Source organism: Urocitellus parryii, unplaced genomic scaffold (genome assembly GCF_045843805.1).
Source record: "Urocitellus parryii isolate mUroPar1 unplaced genomic scaffold, mUroPar1.hap1 Scaffold_49, whole genome shotgun sequence".
NCBI lineage: Eukaryota > Metazoa > Chordata > Mammalia > Rodentia > Sciuridae > Urocitellus > Urocitellus parryii.
In genome coordinates this window covers 3,993,642-4,013,495 of record NW_027554054.1, presented here as the reverse complement: position 1 = coordinate 4,013,495, position 19,854 = coordinate 3,993,642, and positions in this window count along the sequence as shown.

The following is a 19,854-nucleotide window of genomic DNA, read 5'->3' as shown; positions in this document are numbered from 1 at the left end:
TTGCTATTGTGATCATCTGTGGATATCAGACTCTCACTTCTTCAGTCTTCCAAAGCAGACTCTGTCAGTGATTCTCCCAGAGCCTTTGGTCTCAGACTAGGGTAGCACCTTTGATCCTTCTTGTTCTCGGGCTTCAGCCTTTTGGACTGCACAGCTACTGGTTCTTCCAGCTCTCCAGCCTGCAGATGGCCATTGTGGACTATCCAGCTTCTGGTCATGTAAACCAAACCTAATAAATCCCCTTTTTATAATTTTACTTCCTGTTGATTCTGTTCTTCTAGAGAATGCTGACTAATACAAGGTGATTCTGATAGAGCTCAGAGAACCAGAATGCTAATAGGAATGTGGACAGTAGAGACTATTCTCATGAGTTTTCAGAAGGAAACAAGGACTCAATTGGGTATTGAACAAGGACTCAATTGGGTCACATGTTACATTCCAGCAAAGTGCTTTTCTATATTTTGCTCATGTCCTGAGAGTGAATAAGGCCAAATTTAAAAGTGATGGAGTAATTAATCTGGCAGAGGAAATTTCAAGGCAGCACAGCAATCAGATGGTAGTATGGATATTGCTGCCGAGCGTTAGCCAGGTTTACTGTGATAATTGAGAGCAGAAAACAGAGGAGAAAGATTTGAAAATTTTGCAATTTGGCCAGAAAATCACTCATAAAACGAGTATCAGGAAGTTGTGGTTATTGAATAGATTACTACCAATAATCTATTGGTAGAAGAGAAGCTAAATCCTTTTCATAGACAGTAGGAAAGATGACTTGAGGGCCTATCAGAAATCATCAAGACCAAGCCCATGGCAGGCTCAAGGGTGTAGAAGTGAAAACTCACTTGAGAGACCTTGGGGGTACACTGCTCTCCTGGGTGTGCCTAGAAAACAGTATCCCAAGGATTCATTTCCCCATGCTCAGCTGCCCAGGCACTCAGAGGCCACTGAAGCCATGGATAAGGGTCCAAGAGGGCCCAGCTACTGCTCAAGCTGGCAGTAAATCTTGCTGTCATCCAACGGTGCTGGTTCTGCAGAAACTCAGGATGCTGAAGCTAAGGGATCATGGAAGTCTCCACTGAGATTTCAAAGGAAGGCCTGAAAGATCAGGAAAAGTATAGCAGGGTTAGAATCCCTGAATGCACTCCCTGATGGGGTGGTATGTGAAGAAGTGAAGGCAAAGGCAGAAGCAGAAGCTGGAATGGAGAACCCCTCACTGCCCTCCCTCCAGATTAAGAGATGCCAGTAACAGGGAACTCCTGCCAATGAAAGTCTTGAGCTGGGGATAGAGCCAGACTAAGAGAGAGGCTATGTGGGCTAAAACAGATAACAGGGTGGGGCTTCCCAAGCCTCATGGAAGTTACATTATACTGTCATGCACCCCAGATCTGGACATAGAGCAGCAGGACCTAATGTTTGACCAGCCAAATTCTGGTCTTGTTTTGGTTCCATTCCATCTTTTATTCCCCCATCCCTCCTATTTGGAATAGGAATGCTTACCCTGTACCACTATATATTAGATATATTATTAGATATATCATACATATCTTTTGATTTTTACGGGGATTCACAACTAAGAGTTTGCCTTCCCTCTCAGAGGAGACTAGAATTGGACTTTTAGGCAATGTTGGAACTGTTAAAACTTCAAGGACTGTTGGAGATGAACTAAATGCATTTAAGATTGTGAGATGGACAGGAGCTTTTGGACATCAGGGGCAGGATGCCATGGTTTGGATATGAGGTGTCCCCCAAACGCTTCTGTATTGGTATTCAAGGGAGGAATAACTAAAAGATTATTCCAGCAATAATATATTACTTCCCCTCTTTTGTTAATCAACTTTGTGTTGCTGTGACCAAACCCAACAAAAACAACTTATAGGAGGAAATGTTTATTTTGGGCTCATATTTTAGAGGTTTAATCCATGCCTGGCTGAGTCATTAACTAGTTGATTAATCCATTTGATGGATTAATAATTTGAGAAGACTATTGTACTTGATGGTAACTGAAGGCAGGTAGGACATGGCTGGAGAAAGTGGATCACTGGGGGTGTGCCCTTGGAGATTATGTCTTGTCCCCCTGGCTTCTTCCCCCCTTCTGTCTCTCTCTCTTCCCTTCCCTCTCTCCATCCTTCCCTTCCTCCTTCCATTGGATGGAGGACACCATGAGCAGTGAAGATTTTCTCTGCTATGCCTTCTACCATAATGTTCTACCTCACTCATGCCAAGAGAAATGGACTTGACCAACCATGGACTGAACTCTGAAACCATGAGCCCCAAATAAACTTTTATTCCTCTTAGTTGTTCTTGTTGGATATTTTGATCACAGTGATACAAACTTACTAATACAAGGGGGAAGCAATTTGACCTTCCTGGAATGAACACTTTTATTAATTTGTCTTCTCTTATTATTGTAGTTCTGACAGGAGTGGCATCTATGGGCTTTCTAAACACTTGATTTACCCTTACACCATCCCTCTCAACACTGTTTCTATCTGTGAAAGTAATTTAATAGAGAACAAGGATAGAATTTTAAAAGCCTAAAGAGAAAAACATTGGATCACATTTAGAGGCAAGCCTATCAGAATCACTTTCAATTTCACAACACAAACTCTAAAAGGCAGGAAGGCTGGGAATGGTGTGTTCTAAGTCCTGAACTATCAACCAAGACTTCTGTGTCCAGCAAAACTACCATTCAAAAAATCAAAGGGGAAATTAAAACCTTCCAAGATAAGAAGAAACTAAAAGAATTTACGACAACTAAACTAGCACTTCAGAAGTTACTTAACAAAATACTCATCCAGAAAAAAATCAAAATCAAAATTTTTGAACCCCAGAGTTCACAAATGAATAAATCTCATTTGAAGAATAGCTAAGCAAATGAGAAACAGGACCAAATTAAACATTATAAATAAATCAAAATGGCAGGAGTTAATAAACATCTGTCTGTAATAACACTGAATGTAAACAGCCTTAATTCTCCAAGTAAAATACATGGGTCGGCAGAATGTATTAGAAAACAAGGCCCAACTATAGGTTGATAACAAGAGGTGTACCTTACAGGTAAAGAGTCACAGGCTAAAATGAAAAAAATGGAAATTGGTTTACAATGTGAATGGAGCCCCAAAACAAGCAGGAATAGCTACTCTCACATCTGACAAAGCAGATCAAAACAAAATTAATCTGAAGAGACAAGAAAATCACTTCATTCTGATAAAGGGAACAATCCGACATTTATGCTGCAAATGTAGATGCAACTAATTACATAAAAGAGATACTACTCAAATTAAAGTCTCAGGTAGACCCCAGTACAATAATACTAGGCAATTTCAACACACCTTTCTCACTATTAGATAAGTCATCCAGATATAAACTTGGTAAAGACTCTTTAGACCTAAAAAATATTATAAATCAAATGGACCTACTGAACATCTATAGCTTATTTCATCCAAAAACAGCTGAATATATTTTATTCTTAGCAGCTTATGGAACCTTCTCCACAGTAGATATATTTTAGGTCACAAAGCAACACCACAAATATAAAAAAAAAAAAGATGATATAATTGCTTGCATCTCATAAGATCATAATGGTATAAAATTCAAAATCAACACAACAAAACCCAATAAAAACTAGACAAACACATGGACACTGAACAATACACTTTTGAATGATGAATGGTGTTAGAAGAAATCAAGGAAGAAATGAAAACTTCTTAGACTCAAATGAAAATAGTGATAAAACATATCAAAACTTCTGGGACACTATGAAGGCAGTTCTAAGAAGAAAGTTTATAGTTACAAGTGTCTACATAAGAAAATAAGAAAGATCCCAAATAAAAAACCTAATGATATATATCAAGGTCCTGGAAAAAGAACAACAAATCAATTCCAAAAAAAGTACAAGTATAGCCAACATCATAGTGAATGGGGAGAAATTGAAAGCATTTTCCTTAAAATCTAGAACAAATCAATAATTTCCTCTCTGGGGGGGGGGGGGCTGGTTGTGGCTCAGCAGTAGAGCGCTCACCTCACACATGCGAGACTCTGGATTCAATCCTCAGCACCACATAAAAATAAATAAGTGAAATAAAGGTATTGTGTCCAACTATAACTAAAAAATAAATATTAAAAAAAGAATATCCACTCTCACCACATCTATTCAGTGTAGTACTAGAAATTCTAGCCAGAGCAATTAGGCAAGAGAAGGGGGAAAATGATAAAAATATGAAAGGAAGAAGTCAAATTTTCACTGTTTGCTGACGATATCATCCTATACTTAAGAGAATCCAAAAACTTTACCAAAAGACTGCTAGGGCTAAAAAACAAATTTGGGAAAGTAGCAGGTTACAAAATCAACATATAAAAATCAATAGCTTTCCTATACACCATTAATGAATCTGCTGAGAAAGAAATCAGAAAAACAATTCTATTCACAATAGTCTAAAAAATGAAATAAAATACCTTGGAATAAATCTAACCAAGTAGGTGAAAGGCCTTTATTATTAAAATTATAATACACTGAAGAAAGAAGTTGAAGAAGACCTTAGAAGATGGAAAGACCTCCTATGTTCATGGATAGGCAGACTTAATACTGTTAAGTGACCATACTATATAAGTATTATACAGATTCAATGCACTCCTCATCAAAATACCAATGACATTCTTCACAAAACTAGGAGAAAAAATAGTTCTAAAATTTGTTTGGAATAACAAATAAAAGACCCAGTCTAGGCAAAGTAATTATAAAAAAATAAAATAAAATAAAATTGTAAGAAAAAATAAAATGCATCAAAATACCTGATTTCAAATTATACTACAGAGCTAAAAACAGCATGGGTATTGATGTAAAAGTAGATGTATATACCAATGAAATAGAGACAAACCCACACAGATACAGTCATCTGATTCTTCATCCAAAAACCTACACTTGAAAAAAGATAGCCTTTTTAACAAACGGTGCTAGAAAAACTGGTTATCCATATATGGAATAATCAGATAAGATCTTTATCATTCCCCTACATAAAATTCAACTCAAAAATGAATGAAAAACCTAGGAATTAGAGTACAAACTATGCAATTCCTAGAAGAAAACATAGGGTGAACACTCTAAAGTATAGGCACAGGCAATGACTTTCTCAATAAAACCTCTAAAGGTCAGGAAATAATGCCAATAGTTTATAAAATCAGATGGCATCAAATTTAAAAATTTCTGTTAAGCAAATGAAATAATTTAAAATGTGAAGAAACTACCTACATAATTAAAGAAAAATGTTGGCTAGCTACTCTTCTGACAGGATTATTATCCAGAATATATAAAGAACTCACAAAACTTAACACCAAAAATTTTTAAATAATCAAATTAATAAATGAGAAAATAAATTAAACAGACACTTCTCAAAAGAACAACTACAAATGGACTACAAATACATGAAAATGGTAAATGAAAATCAAAAATAGTCTGAGATTTTGTCACTCCAGTTAGAATAACAGCCATCAAGAATACACACAATGAGGGCTGGGGATATAGCTCAATGGTGGAGTGCTTGTCTCACATGTGTGGGGCATGAGCCTCAGCACCACATAAATAAATAAAATGAAGGTATTGCATCCATATATAGCTAAAAATTTTTAAACAAGAATATATACAATGATAAATATTGAAGGGCATAAGGATAAAAAGAAAGATTTTTTACACTGTTGGTGGGACTGTCTAAATTAGTATAACAACTATGTATACTAATTTATTGTATAAATTAGTATAACAACTATGGAAATCATCATGAAAGTTCTTCAAAAGACTAGGAATAAAACCACCACATGACCCAGCTTTACCACTCTTTGGTATTTATCCTAAAGAATTAAAGTAAGCACACTACATCAATACCTGCATACATACCCATGTTTAGAGCAGCACAATTCACAATAGCCAACCAGTCCAGGTGTCTATTAATAGACTAATGGATAAAGAAAATGTGATATATATAGCTATTCAGCCATAAAGAAGAATGAAATTATGTCATTTGCAGAAAATGATGGAACTTGAGAATATTATGTTAAGTGAAATAAGCCTACCTCAGAAAGTCAAAGGTCACATGTTTTCTCTCATATTTGGAAGCTAGAGAGAAAAAAATTAAAAGAAGAAGCAGGGAAAATATCATGAAAATCAAAGGAAGATCAGTATACTAAAGGAAAGGGACCAGGAGAAGGGAAGTTGAGAGGCAAAGAGAAAATACTGATGGATCATGTTGGCCAAATTATATTGTTATATTGAGTGCATATACAAATATGTAACAATGAACCCTATCAATATGCATAGTTATAATGCAACAATTAAAATATGAGGAAAAAAAGAACTCAAAGGATCCTTAGGGGGTGTGGTTGTGTATATGGTAATTGTAGCTAATCAGGAGGCTGAGGCAGGGGATCACTGTTACAGGCCAGCCTAAGCAACTTTAGAGACTCTGTCTCAAAATAAATTTTAAAATGAAAAAAGTCTCTCTGTGGTATGGTAGAACACTCGCCTAACATACACAAGGCCCTGGCCTTGATCCCCAGCATCACAAAACAAACAAACAACAAAAAAAAATGTATCCTTAAAAGTGTCCCCAAATATTACACATCTGGTAGAAAAATGGATAGAACCTATGGTGACTAAAGAGAGACAAAACTCACAACCCTCAGCAATAAAGTTCTGTGCTGTTTCATTGGATAAATACCCAAGTAATAAATACAACCTTAGAACCATTTGTAAGAAAATAAAGGAATATAATAGTGAACTGCATTCTCTTTCTTACTCTATTATATTAAAATACTAATTTCCTGTTTTCCTCCTTACTATTTTTTTATAGAATGTATTTTGGTAGTTAAATTTTTCATTTAATCCATGTGCTACAATGTATCAAAAGGGAATTGCAGTGGAGCCAGAGAAGGAGGGCTCATCTTCAAGTGATGTTTATGATAACTAATGGGACTTCTCATGTTTCATCAGTTTGAGGGAAGACAGTGAATATTTTTTATACAGATGATTGCATTATATGAAAAGGAGAATGTTGTTATGGCTTTCAATTCTTTGTCTATTTGAATAAAAGTTAAAGAACATAATTATCAAAGGGATAGAGTCTAATGGGTACTGTGGATTGACACTTCATGCACTGTCATTTTCCTGTGCCTTCCTGAGAAAAATTAAGAACCAAATTTCTCAGATTCCTTTGAAGCTGGAGTTTTAGATTTGATCTGTGTTATATTAATCCAATGCACTAAGGTTTCTGAAGATTGAAGCGAGACAAGGGTAGGGGTGGGTTTTTACTGCTTATGCTGTTTCCTGCTGACATGCACAACTATGGATGTGCTGATTTTCCTGTGGCCACAGTAACAGAGGGCCGAGAATATAGCCAACACTTTAGGGAGCTGAGACGGGTCCTGGGGCATTCACTCTTCTGGTCTGCATGGTTCCAGAGCCTGCAGCAGTGGTGATTTCTTCATCAAGACAGCTGGCCAGTATGGTTCCAGAGATGGCAGCTTCCTGACTGTGGAGGAGTCACAGATCTCATGGGCACTATTTCTGAAGGGGTTCCTAAAATCTCAATTTAGGGTCTATTTTTTTTAAATATTCTTTTTAGTTGTAGTTGGAGCCAATACCTTTGTTTTATTTATTTATTTTTATGTGGTGCTGAGGATCAAACCCAGGGCCTGGCACATGCTAGGCAAGCAATCTACCGCTGAGCCACAACCCTAGCCCCTCAACTTTTTTCCGTCCTCTAGATAATGTTTAAATCCATTTAATAAATTTCTCTGTCTTGGGGCTGGGGTGTAGCTGTGTGGTAGAGCTCTTGACTAGCATGCATGAGGTCCTAGGTTCAATCTCCAACAGTGATTAAAAAAAATCCTCTGCCTTAGTCCACTGGTAACTATAACAAAATACCACAACAGAAATATATTTCTCAGAGTTTTGGAAGATGGACAGTCAAAGACCAAGACAATACCAGATTTGGTGTCTGGTGAGGTCTTGCTTTCTGGTTCATAGATGGCACTTTCTTCCTGTGTCTTGACAAGGCAAAGTGGCAAGGCAGCTCTCCAGGACCTCAGTTATAAGGGCACTAATCTCATTGCTGAGACTACACCCTCATGACCTAACTACCTTATAGTCTGTGCCACCTAATCCCATTATTGGGGGGAATTAGGCTTCCACACATAACTGTGGGAGTGACACAACATTATTAGACCATAATACCTTCTTATTCAGATCAGGTCGAATGGGTTAGGTTCTGTACCAGAATCCTGACCAGAATGAATTTTTAGGTAAATCCTAGATATATATTTTCAGCCTTTAAAATCAACCTATCTGTAAACTATTTTTAAAAAAAGCTGTAAATTTCACCATATAAGAGTAACAGAGACTGGTGGTTATCAACTAAAATTGTTGTTTTTTTTTTTTTCTTCATGATGGGCTCCTAAGCAAACTACACTTCCCAGAATTCCTCACAGTGAAGTGTGTCCACAGTTCTGGCCAACAGCATACAATTGATGGGACAAGTGCCACTTCTAGGTTTTGCTCACAAACTCTCCCCTGGACTCTTGTCCATACTCCTGACCTGATAGACCCAACCTGATTTTTTCTTAAAATTGGGAGCCACCTCGCCACAAAGCCATGAAAAGATAATTTTGGCTTTACTATAAATTACTGCAAATTCTGAACCTGCTTGGAATGCCTGCCCATGCCTTGAATTCAACCATGCATGGTTCTCTGACCAGATAGCAGCCCTCTCTGAAACTTTAATGACACCTCATAAATATTGGCCTTCCCTGGCCAGATAACGACCCTCTCTGAGGCTCTAATGGTCCTCATAAATTCTGATGTTGGGGCAGGCATAAAATGTAAACTACCATTGGTGTGATGATTGTCAGAGTTCTGTTATCTGTAACCCCCCTTTGTGTAACTTTGTGGGCTATAAAGCTGGGCTGCAGGAAAGCTGCTGCTGCTGTCTTCTTCCCACAGTTTTGGGAGGGAGAGGCAGCCTGGCCAGTTGAAATAATAAGCTTGCTTTAATTTGATTTTAATTGGAGTCAGTGGTCTTTTCTTGCATCCTGGTCTAACAGACCATTTCCATCTGGCCAAAAGACAAGATGAGTTACATTGATTTATAACTAAAGAGACAACATTGATTAGTGGTTGAACTCATGAAGCTTCCATGAGACTAAATCAATGAATGCTCTCCTAATCTATCCACTCCCCAGGGCTGTTTTTGGAGCAATCCATAAACTTGTGTTTTAAGACATATGTTTCAGCATCTACTATTACTCTAACAAATATAGGAAGCCAAAGCACCTGTGAAAAAACTTGAATATAAAAGAAAAAAACAGGTGAAGGGTCCAAATATCTCATTTTACAAAATAGAGACTCGAGACATATTTTCAAGAAATAAAAATGCTTTTTATATTAAGCTCCAAAATAAACAAAAGAGGGACTAAAAATAATTATGTAGGAAGTAGAGGTGAAAGAAAGTGATCAAGTGAGTTAATTCTCATCTATCACAGCAGAAGTTGACTGAATCATCTCTAACACTGATCGTCAAAAAACAGGAATATATCATGGAAGAGAAAAATCACAAGAAAACAAAACTTGAAAACAGAAAGGTCAGGTTCCATCTGGTCAATAGGCTTGAGATAAGCAAGGCCCCAGGGTCAGTTTCATGGGTATGTGCAGCTGCATGGGGCCCTGAACTCAAATTGCCCCATGCTTAGTTTAATATTCTTCCATTAGTGTCATGAAATTCTTCAGGAGTTTGTCTTTGAACTTCTATTTTGTAAGTCAAATCCAATGGGCCCATGGAGCATGCCTGTGAGCAAACAAGATGTGCACTAAGCTTGTCCATTTGTCTTTCCTGTCTCACACCCATAGAGTATCTGGCAATGCCCATGAGCACAGCAGGCAGTGGACACATTATGCAAGAGAATCAAAATGAGAGCAGGCAAGCATGCCATAGCTGTGAGTGGGTACACAGGGCACTGACAGTCCTGGGAGGCCACACTTTTTATTCAAGTAGAACTTGCTTTGAATTCAGAAAAAGAGCAAAAGTGTTCTAAGAAACATAAAAGACCAAGGAATCCTATTATATTCGTTCTTATTCATGTTATTTCCATAGATTAGCCAACAATTTACATTACAACAATTTATATCAATTAGCCAACAACATTTCCCAGCAGAAATGACTGCATAGAAAGAAAGTGAGAAAGAGTAAAACCTATGGTCCTTGTCCTTCTTGCCTACCAGACAGCCTAAGGGAGAGACAGCTGGGAGAATGCATATCAAGAAGTGAAATGAAACATTTGAAGCAGTCCGGGCATCATTTCCACCAAATGCATGACCTATGAAATACTAATTGGCTAAATTCAGTGATTCCTTAGGATAAATATTGTTATATTTACATTTAAAACAGGCATTACACAATATGAAGATGAATGCTGCCATTCATGCTAGCAATTTTAATTTTTTTAATTAGAATAACATTTAATATCAAATAAAAAACACCATGGCAAGTGGCAGAGACCTTGTGGAAGAAAGGAAAACGTTTTTTATTGTAATAACTTCATAAGGAGGCGCTTTTCTGCATTTTGCACAAAGGGACCTACATTTTCATTTTGCACTGGATCTGGCAAATTGTGCACCCAGCTCTTCAGAGATCTTGGGCTTCCATAATAGCACTATTTTTCAGTATGTGCTGTTGTCACTTTGACAATTTTTAAAAATATACATGCAAACTTTAAAAAAAGTAAAAATAAAGCAAGACACTTCTTCTTCTGGAAAAATAGAGCAAACACACTTTTCTCCCCCTACTGATTACAACTGAAAACAGTAGAATGAATATGTATACTCACAAATAAGGGATGCCAAAAGATAAAGAGAAAAAGGCGGATCAGGTAAGGATCTGAGAACCCTAGGAACAACATTATAGTGGTATTAGTCACCTTTCCATCTGTAACAAAATACCTGAAATGATTAACTTAGTAAGACAAAACGTTTATTTTGGGTCACAGTTTTGGAGGTTACAGTCCCTGATCAATTGACCTGGTTACTAAGCAACATATTATGGTGGAAGTGCAAAGCAGAGAAAATCCATCTACCTTATGGTCAAAAATCAAAGATGAGAAATAGAAAGGGGATAGAGTCCCACTAATTCCTTTGATGTACACCTTCAATGACCAAGGAAATCCCACTAGCCCCACCTCCTAATGGCACCAACCTGGGGACCAAGCCTCCAACACAGGTCTTTGAGAAACATTCAAAATCCAAACCAGAGCAGTGGTAAGGTCTCTGGGTTTTCTTTTTTCCATATATTCCCAGATTTGGAGCTGAAGAAGGCTGAACCCAGAAATGTCCCCAGGCATAAATAAACGAAGGGTCAACCAACACCTGATTTCTCTAACCAAAGGACCCCAAATAGGCAGCCTAGAAAAACAGAAACTTCCAGAAAATAATTGCTGTACTTGAGTCAAACACCACAGGATGTGGGAAACTGGTCTCTTCCTTCAAAACACCACCAAGGCTTGGGTGGTTAGCTTCACCACCCCCAAACCTCTCCAATGGGGGCAGGGTGTCAGAAAAGACCAACTAGGGAGGTGGGACCCTCATCCCCACTGTAATAAGTGGCACCCCCACGGTGACAGTGGAGCACATGAGGAGCAGCCATGAAGCACCCCTTCCTTCCCTCTCAGAGGTATCCATAGAGGCCCCCTTGCCTGTCATCAGAAGCTGACTGGAAACCCTGGATTTCTACTCTCACCTAGCAGTAGCTTGACCCCAATGCCCCTTCCTCTACTGAAACAATGTCAGAAAAAGCAAGCTAAAACATTAGGTTTAAATAATATCCAGAATCTCATATCAGAATGCCTAAAATGTCCTGGTTCTCATTTTTTAAAAAATCATACCAAGAACTAGGAAGATATCAAACTGAAAAAGGCAATAGATGCCAACAAGATGTAAAAGATGTTAGAACTAATTGACAAATTTTCTAAAGCAGCTGTCGTAAGCATGCTTCAATAAGCAGTTATGAACACATGAAGAAAGCAGAAAGTTTCCGCAAAGAAAGAGAAGACATAAAGAAGAACTAAGAGGATTTTTAAAACTAAAAAGTATAATGAGTGAAACTTTAAAACCAAAAGGATGAGCTCAACAGAAGGATGAAGAGAGGGGGAATATTTGAACTAGAAGATAGAACAATAAAGCTAACCCAATCTTGAAAACAAAAAATAAGAAATAAAAAGAAAAGGAAACATATATTCTGTGCAGGTAGAATGTATAACAACAACCCTCACCATAATGTATTATGTATCAATTTTTTAAATGAAGGGAAAAAGGAATAAACCTCCAGGCACTTGTACAACTATAACAAGAGATCTAATATTCATGTCATCAGAGTACCAGAAAGAAAAGAGAAATAGTAAAGGGCAAAAAGTAATCAAAGAAATAATGGCAGAAAACTTCCCAAACTTGGCAAAGGCATAAGCCTCCTAGTGACTCAAGAAGACAAGCAAACTTCAACTACAATAAACCCAATCATGTCCACACCAAGACAAATCATAGTCAAATTTCTAAAATATGAAGACCAAAAAAATGAATGAAAGGTTTAAATGACAGAGGATTTCTCATTAGAAAGCACATAGACAAGAAGAAAGTGCCATGTTTTTCAAGTGCTGTAAAAAAAAAAAATGTCAACCCTTAATCCTGTATCCAGTGAAAATATCTTTTAGGAATTAAGAGAAAACCAGGAAGGAAATCTCAAATGAAGGAAAACAAAGATAATCAGCAGACCTACTCTAAAAGAATAGTTGAAGAATGTAATCTAGATAGAAAGGATATGGTAAAAGAAGGAATCTTGGAACATTAAGAAGGAAAATTAGGGCTGGGGTGTGGCTCAGTGGTAGAGTGCTTGCCTCACATTAGTGAGGCACTAGGTTCAATTCTCAACACCACATATAAATAAATGAATAAAATAAAGATCCATCAACACTAAAAATATTTTTTAAAAAAGAAGGAAAATATAGGTAAGTGCAATAAACTTCTTTTTCTCTTGAATTCTCTACAGGTGAAATAAAAATTATATCACCATCTAATGTGATTCCAAATATATATGGAATAAATACTTAAAGGAAGATAAAGGAACTTAAAAAGAGAAAATATTTCTACATTTTCATTTCTACAATATGCTTACATCAATAGAAAATGATAAGTTATGCATCTATAATGTAAGAGTAATAACTAAAAGAAAGCTATATAAATAGATGCATTCAACATGGCATGGGGTGCATGCCTGTAATCCTAGAAAATCAATAAGCTGAGACAGGAAGATCAGAAGTTCAAGGCCAGCCTCACAACTTAGCAAGATCCTGTCCATAAATAAAAAATAAAAAGGACTGAAGATGTAGCTCAGTGGTAAATCGGTAAATCTCAGTGGCGATTACCAAGAATACAAGTAACAATAAATGTTGGTGAGGATGTAGGGAAAAGGGCACTCTCATACAATGTTGACAGACTGCAAATTGGTGCAACCATTCTGGAAAGCAGTATGGAGATTCCTCAGAAAACTTGGAATGGAAACACCATGTGACCCAGTTATCACACTCTTTGGTATATACCCAAAGGACTTAAAATCAACATACTACAGTGACACAGCCATATCAAATGTTTATAGCAGCTCAATTCACAACAGCTAAGCTATGGAACCAATCTATGTGCCCTTCAACAGATGAATAGATAAAGAAACTGTAGTATACATACACAATGGAATATTGCTAAGCCATAAAGAAGAATGAAATTATGGTATTTGCTGTAAATGGATGAATCTGGAGACTATCATGCTAAGCAAAATAAGCCAATCCCCCAAAACCAAAGGTTGAATGTTCTCTCTGATATGTGGATGCCAACACACAATTAGCTAGGGGGAAGTTTAGAAGTGCATTGGATTAGACAAAGGGGAAGGAAAGGAAGGATGAGGGGATGAGAATAAGGAAGACAGCAGAATGAATCGGACATAACTTTCCTATGTCCAGATATGAATACACAACCAGTGAAACTCCACATCATGCTCAACCACAAGAATGGGAAGTTATACTCCATGTATGTATGATGTGTCAAAATACAGTCTACTGGGTTGGGGTTGTGGCTCAGTGGTAGAGGGCTTGCCTAGCACATTCGAGGCCATGGATTCGATACTGAGCACCACATTAAAATAAACAAAATAAAACTATTGTGTCCAACTAAAACATAAATATTTTTTTTTAAAAAATACACTCTATTGACATGTTTATCTAACAAGGACCCCCTAAAAAGCAATCTTAAGTATACATGCAGCAAAGGCATACAAACTTTGTAAAGTAAAATCTTATAAACCTGTATCATAGAAAAAGAAATAGAAAAATCCATCATTATAGTTAGAGCTTAGTGCTCCTTTCTCTGCGGTTAATTTTTTTTAAAAAAGTGACAGCAAATAAATAATAAGACAAAAAAGATTCAACCAAATATCCACAAACAAATATTCAACCAAATATAAAAAAAAATCTGATCAACATTTATGAAACACCTCAGCCAAAACTGCAGAATTTTATTTATGTTCCTACATAGCATACACCAAATAGACCATATCCTATACCATTAAAAAAATGTGAAAATAACTGAAATTATGCAGCATACTCTCCAACCACAAGGGAACCAAACTAGGAATCAATAACATAATTACAATAGGAAAATATCCAGACAATTGAAAACTAAGAAGCACTGTTCTAAATAACCCCTGGGTAAAAGACAAAGTCTCAAGGTCAATTAAAAAGTATACAGAACTCTACATCATGTATGACCAGAAGAATGAGAAATTATACTCCATTATATATGATGTATCCAAGGGCATTCTACTGTCTTGTTCAACTAATTCAAACAATTTTTTAAAGAACGTATTATATTAAACTAAAATGAAAATACAACTTGTCCAAAGTTGTGGTCATAGTTTAAAACTAGGCCAAGAAAAAAAAATTATAGTTCCAAAATGAAACATAGAAAAGAGAAAAAGTCTCAAATAATAATCTAAGCACCCACCTCCAGAACCCAGGAAAAGAAATCCAAAAGCAACCAAAGGAGGGAAAGAAAAAAACAAAATTTAAAAAAATATATATATTCTTTGAAAAAAAAATCGATGAAATGACAAACCCTAACAGGAATTACAAAGAGAGAAAGAGGACACAAATCACCACATCAGAAACAGGGACGTCCCCACCGAACCCACAAACGCCCACAGGACACAGGACGTCCAGAGGCCAACGGGGCCCAAGATGGCGGCGTGGAGGAGACGACCGTGCAAGCGGCTTCCTGAGGCGAGACCAGGACAGAACCCTGCCGGGATTTAATACTGGACTTTCAGCACTGCCTAGGGATTAAAAAGGTTGATAAAATAAAATAAATTTTAAAAAAAGAAAGAAAGAAACTCACCCCGGGCACCGCAGCAGCTGATGTGGACCCACCATCATGGCCATGTGGGAAAGGGGCGCCAAGAGAGCCCACACTTTGGTTTTCCACTCTGGCATGTCTTGAAGCGGAGAGCACGGTGATCGGGACATTGTTGAGCTGATCCACTGGGTGAGCTGCACTTTGTTCTCCTGTGAGAGGTACGCGCTGTGCGCCTCCCAGGAGCCGGGCGAGAGCCAGGCAGCTGCCATATTTCCGGCTGCACTATGGTGGCCGGCAGGTGTGGCTCCAAACTCAGGTCCCCCTCCAACCCCAGGTACCCAGACCTTGTAATTTCACCCGGGTCTGAAAACCAGACCTGGCAGAGGGCCACTAGGAGACCCAGATTGTGACTAGAATATGACAGGTTAAATTCGGGTGTGGAAATTGTTGCACCCAGGGGAATTCAAGAGGCTCAGGCCTGAGAGATCCTGCCTGGGTGCCTCTTACTCTTTGAGTTTCACAGTTCGCAAGACCCCATGCAGACAACCAGGAACTTGGGGGGCCAGGTGGACTGAATGTACCCTTTGGATTGAGCCCAGAAGGCTGGGAAATGGGGGTCAGAGGGGGATGAAGGATTGGCTCCTTCACCAGTCAAAGAAAACCCAGGGGAGATCCACTGGTACAGGTGCCTAGCATGGATCAGAAGCAGCCAGGCTCTGGAGCTGTGCTGATTTAAAAGCTTCACCAAACATCATTCTGCAAAGCACTGAGGGTCTAGCTGCACCTCCAGGAGCTCAGCCTCTAGGAACCACTTTCAGGAAACTTGCTGTAACTGGAGTAGACAACACCCTCCCACCTGCCCCACCTCCTACTGCCAAGACGGGAAGCTGAGAATGGTCAACCTGACTAGTTCCACCAAAAGAAGAAAGAACTGACAGCCCCTGACTACTACAATTGCACACAATACATGGCTCAAGAAAAAAAATGAAAAGAAAGACAACTGGGACCTGACAACAAACATATACTATTATAAACAATTTTTGACCATTTCAATGGAAACAATTCCTAATCTTCCATCAAGAACCTTTTTCTGCTGGGCACAGTGGTGCATGCCTGCAATTCCAACAGCCTGGGAGGCTTAGGCAGAAGGATTGCAACTTCAAAGCCAGCCTCATAAACTTAGCAAGCTCCTAAGCAACCTAGTGAGACCTTGCCTCTAAATAAAAAATAAAAAGGGCTAGGGATGTGCGTCAGTGGTTGAGTGGTACTGGGTTCAATCCCCTGTACAAAAAAAAGAAAACACCTTTTTCCTTTTTTTTTTTTTTTTTAATTTGGGTGCTGAAAGGTCCTAAACATTTGTACATATACATATATGTCTTACTCTTCTCATTTCTAGCAATTCTTGAAGGTAGTTGTTTTGTTTTTTGTTTTTTTGACTCTCGTCTTTTGAGAACAAGGGTTTTTGATTAGTATACCTTGGTTTTGTTTTACATTGTTTTTGTTGTTGTTGTTATTTTATATTGTTTTTCTCCTGTCTATTTCTCTTGCTTCTCTTCCTCTCTTTCACTAACAGCCAAATTCTATTGTTCTTTCTTTCAGTCTTTATCTCTTTACTCTCTCTCATACTCACTCCCAGTTATTACATCCTAAAAATCTCCTCTGCATTCTTCTTCTTCTCCTTTTTGAAAAAGCACATCTGTTTTTAAACATAATGTCTCAACTTTTGGCAACTGGTTACATTTCTGTTTATAGTGCTAATTAACATTGTAGAGGACAAAATAGGAACCAAGTATTTAGTTTAATGCTGAATATTGTTTGCATTGCTGGTTATTATTTGTCTACCCCTAAATTGTGAGGTAATAGAAACCTTCAGGGACACTATGAATCCATAGGGTAGAAGCTCTGCCATCTCCGATTCCTACTGATAAATGGATAGACATGCATATAGCATGAAAAAGCAAGGGAGCAAACCATCTCAAACAATTCAAAAATACCTCCTGACCAGGCTCCAGTGATATCACAGAGGATGAAATGTCAGAGAAGGGATTTAGAAAGATCAGACTTAAACTGATATATGAGGTAAAAGATGATGTAAGGAGTGAAATCAGAAAAACCCAAGAAGTAAAAGATCACTTCAACAAGGAGATAGAGATACCAAAGAAGAATCAATTGGAGATTCTCAAAAGGAAAGAATCAATAAACTAAATTAAAAACTCAATGGAAAGCAACACTAGCATACTAGACCACTTGGAAGACAAAAGTTTCAGTCAATGAAGATAAAATATATAATCTAGAAACAAGGAAGCCATAGAACTAAAAACTACAATTAATAGTTTAGATTTAATAGACATATAGAATATTTCATCCATCAATAACTGAATACACTTTCTTCTCAGCAGCACACAGATAATTTTCTAAAAATAGACCACATCTAAGGCCACAAAGCAATGCTTAGCAAACACAAAAAAAATAGAGAGAATGTATTACATTTTATCCTATCATAGTGTGCTGAGAGCCATAGCCAAGTAGGAATGACACATGGCAATTTCTTTGTCAGCCTACCCAATGTTGCTTAGAGGGAGGACTCTCCATTGTGGAAATGGGCTTGCCTTGGACCAAGGTCATTTGCAGTGACATTGCATGAATGTTTGAGAAAGGTGACCCTGCTCAAGGACCAGGGTGGATCCAAGTTTAGGGTGGTTCCAGGTTTAAGGTGGATCCTGCTGGGAATAGGGCGTATCCTGCTTCCTCAGGCGCCTGCTCCTTGAGTTCCCATTGAGTTATCCGAGATTCAGAAGGTGGAGGTAGTGAATTTCCCCAGAACGTGTGTGTAGAGTGCCGGTGAGAGTTCGGGAATAAAGAATTGCTGTTGGAATCTACAAATTTTTGTGGTGGCTCGGTTATTTTGTGCTCAGACAGACTGCGGCAATAGTGAAATGAAATTAGAGATCAATGATATAATAAAAATTAGAAGCTACTCCAACACCTGGAAACTAAATAATATGCTACTAAATTATCAATGGATAGCAAAAGAAATCAGGGATGAAATTTAAAATGAGAATAGCAACACAGTATATCAAAATCACTGGGACACTATGAAGGTGGTTCTAAGAGGAAAGTTCGTAGCACTAAGTTCATTCACTCAAAGAATAGAAAGTTGCCAAATAAGGTAGCATTACATCTCACAAGGCCTGGAGAAAGTAGAACAAATCAACAATAAAAGCAGTAGACAAAAAGAAATAATTAAAATTAGGGATGAAATTGAAACAAAAAATCAATGAAACAAAAAGTTGATTCTTTGAAAAAATAAAATTGATCAACCCTTAGCCATGCTAACCAAGAGAAAGAGGGAGAAAACTCAAATTTCTAAAATTAGTTATGAAATAGGAAATATCACCACAGACACCACTGAAATTCAGAAGATAATCAGAAACTATTTTGAAAATGTGTACTCCAATAAAATAGAAAACCTTGAAGACACCAACAAATTTTTAGAGACATATGACCTACCCAAATTGAATCAGGAGGTCATAGAAAATTTAAACAGATTAATTCAATCAAAGAAATTGAAGATGCCATCAAAAACCTACCAACAAAGCAAAGCCCAGGACCAGATGAATTCTTAGCCAAGTTATATCAGACCTTCTAAGAAGAATTAACACCAATCTTCCTCAAACTAGACCATAAACTAGAAAAAGGGGAACCCTTGCAAATTCATTCTGTGAAACTAGTATCACCTTGATTCCAAAACCAGACAAAGATACAACAAGGAAAGAAAACTTTAGACCAATGTGCCTGATGAACATAGATGCAAAAATTCTTATTAAAATACTGGAAAATCACATGCAAAAACACATTAAAAATATAGTACACCATCATCAAGTAAGCTTCATTCCAGAGACACAAGGTTAGGTCAACAATATGGAAATCAATAAATATAATTTCACCACATTAATAGTCTTAAAGACAAAAATCACATGATTATCTCAATAGATGAAGAAAAATCATTTGACAAAATACAGCATAGATTCATGTCCAAAACACTAGAAAAGCTAGGGATGATAGGAAAATACCTCAACATTGTAAAAGCTATATATGTGAAACCCAAGGCCAACATCATACTGAATGGAGAAGAACTGAAAGCATTCCCTCTAAAAACATTATATTATAGTAACAAAACAGCATGGTCTTGGCACCAAAAAAGACATGAAGATCAATGGTACAGAATAGAAGACATAGAAACAAATTCACATAAATACAGTTATCTCATACTAGACAAAGACGCCAGAAACATACATTGGAGAAAAGAGCCTCTTTAACAAATGGCGCTGGGAGAACTGGAAATCCATATATAGCAGAATGAAATTTAATACCTCTCTCTCACCCTGCACAAAACTCAATTCAAAGCAGATCAAGGACCCAGGCATTAA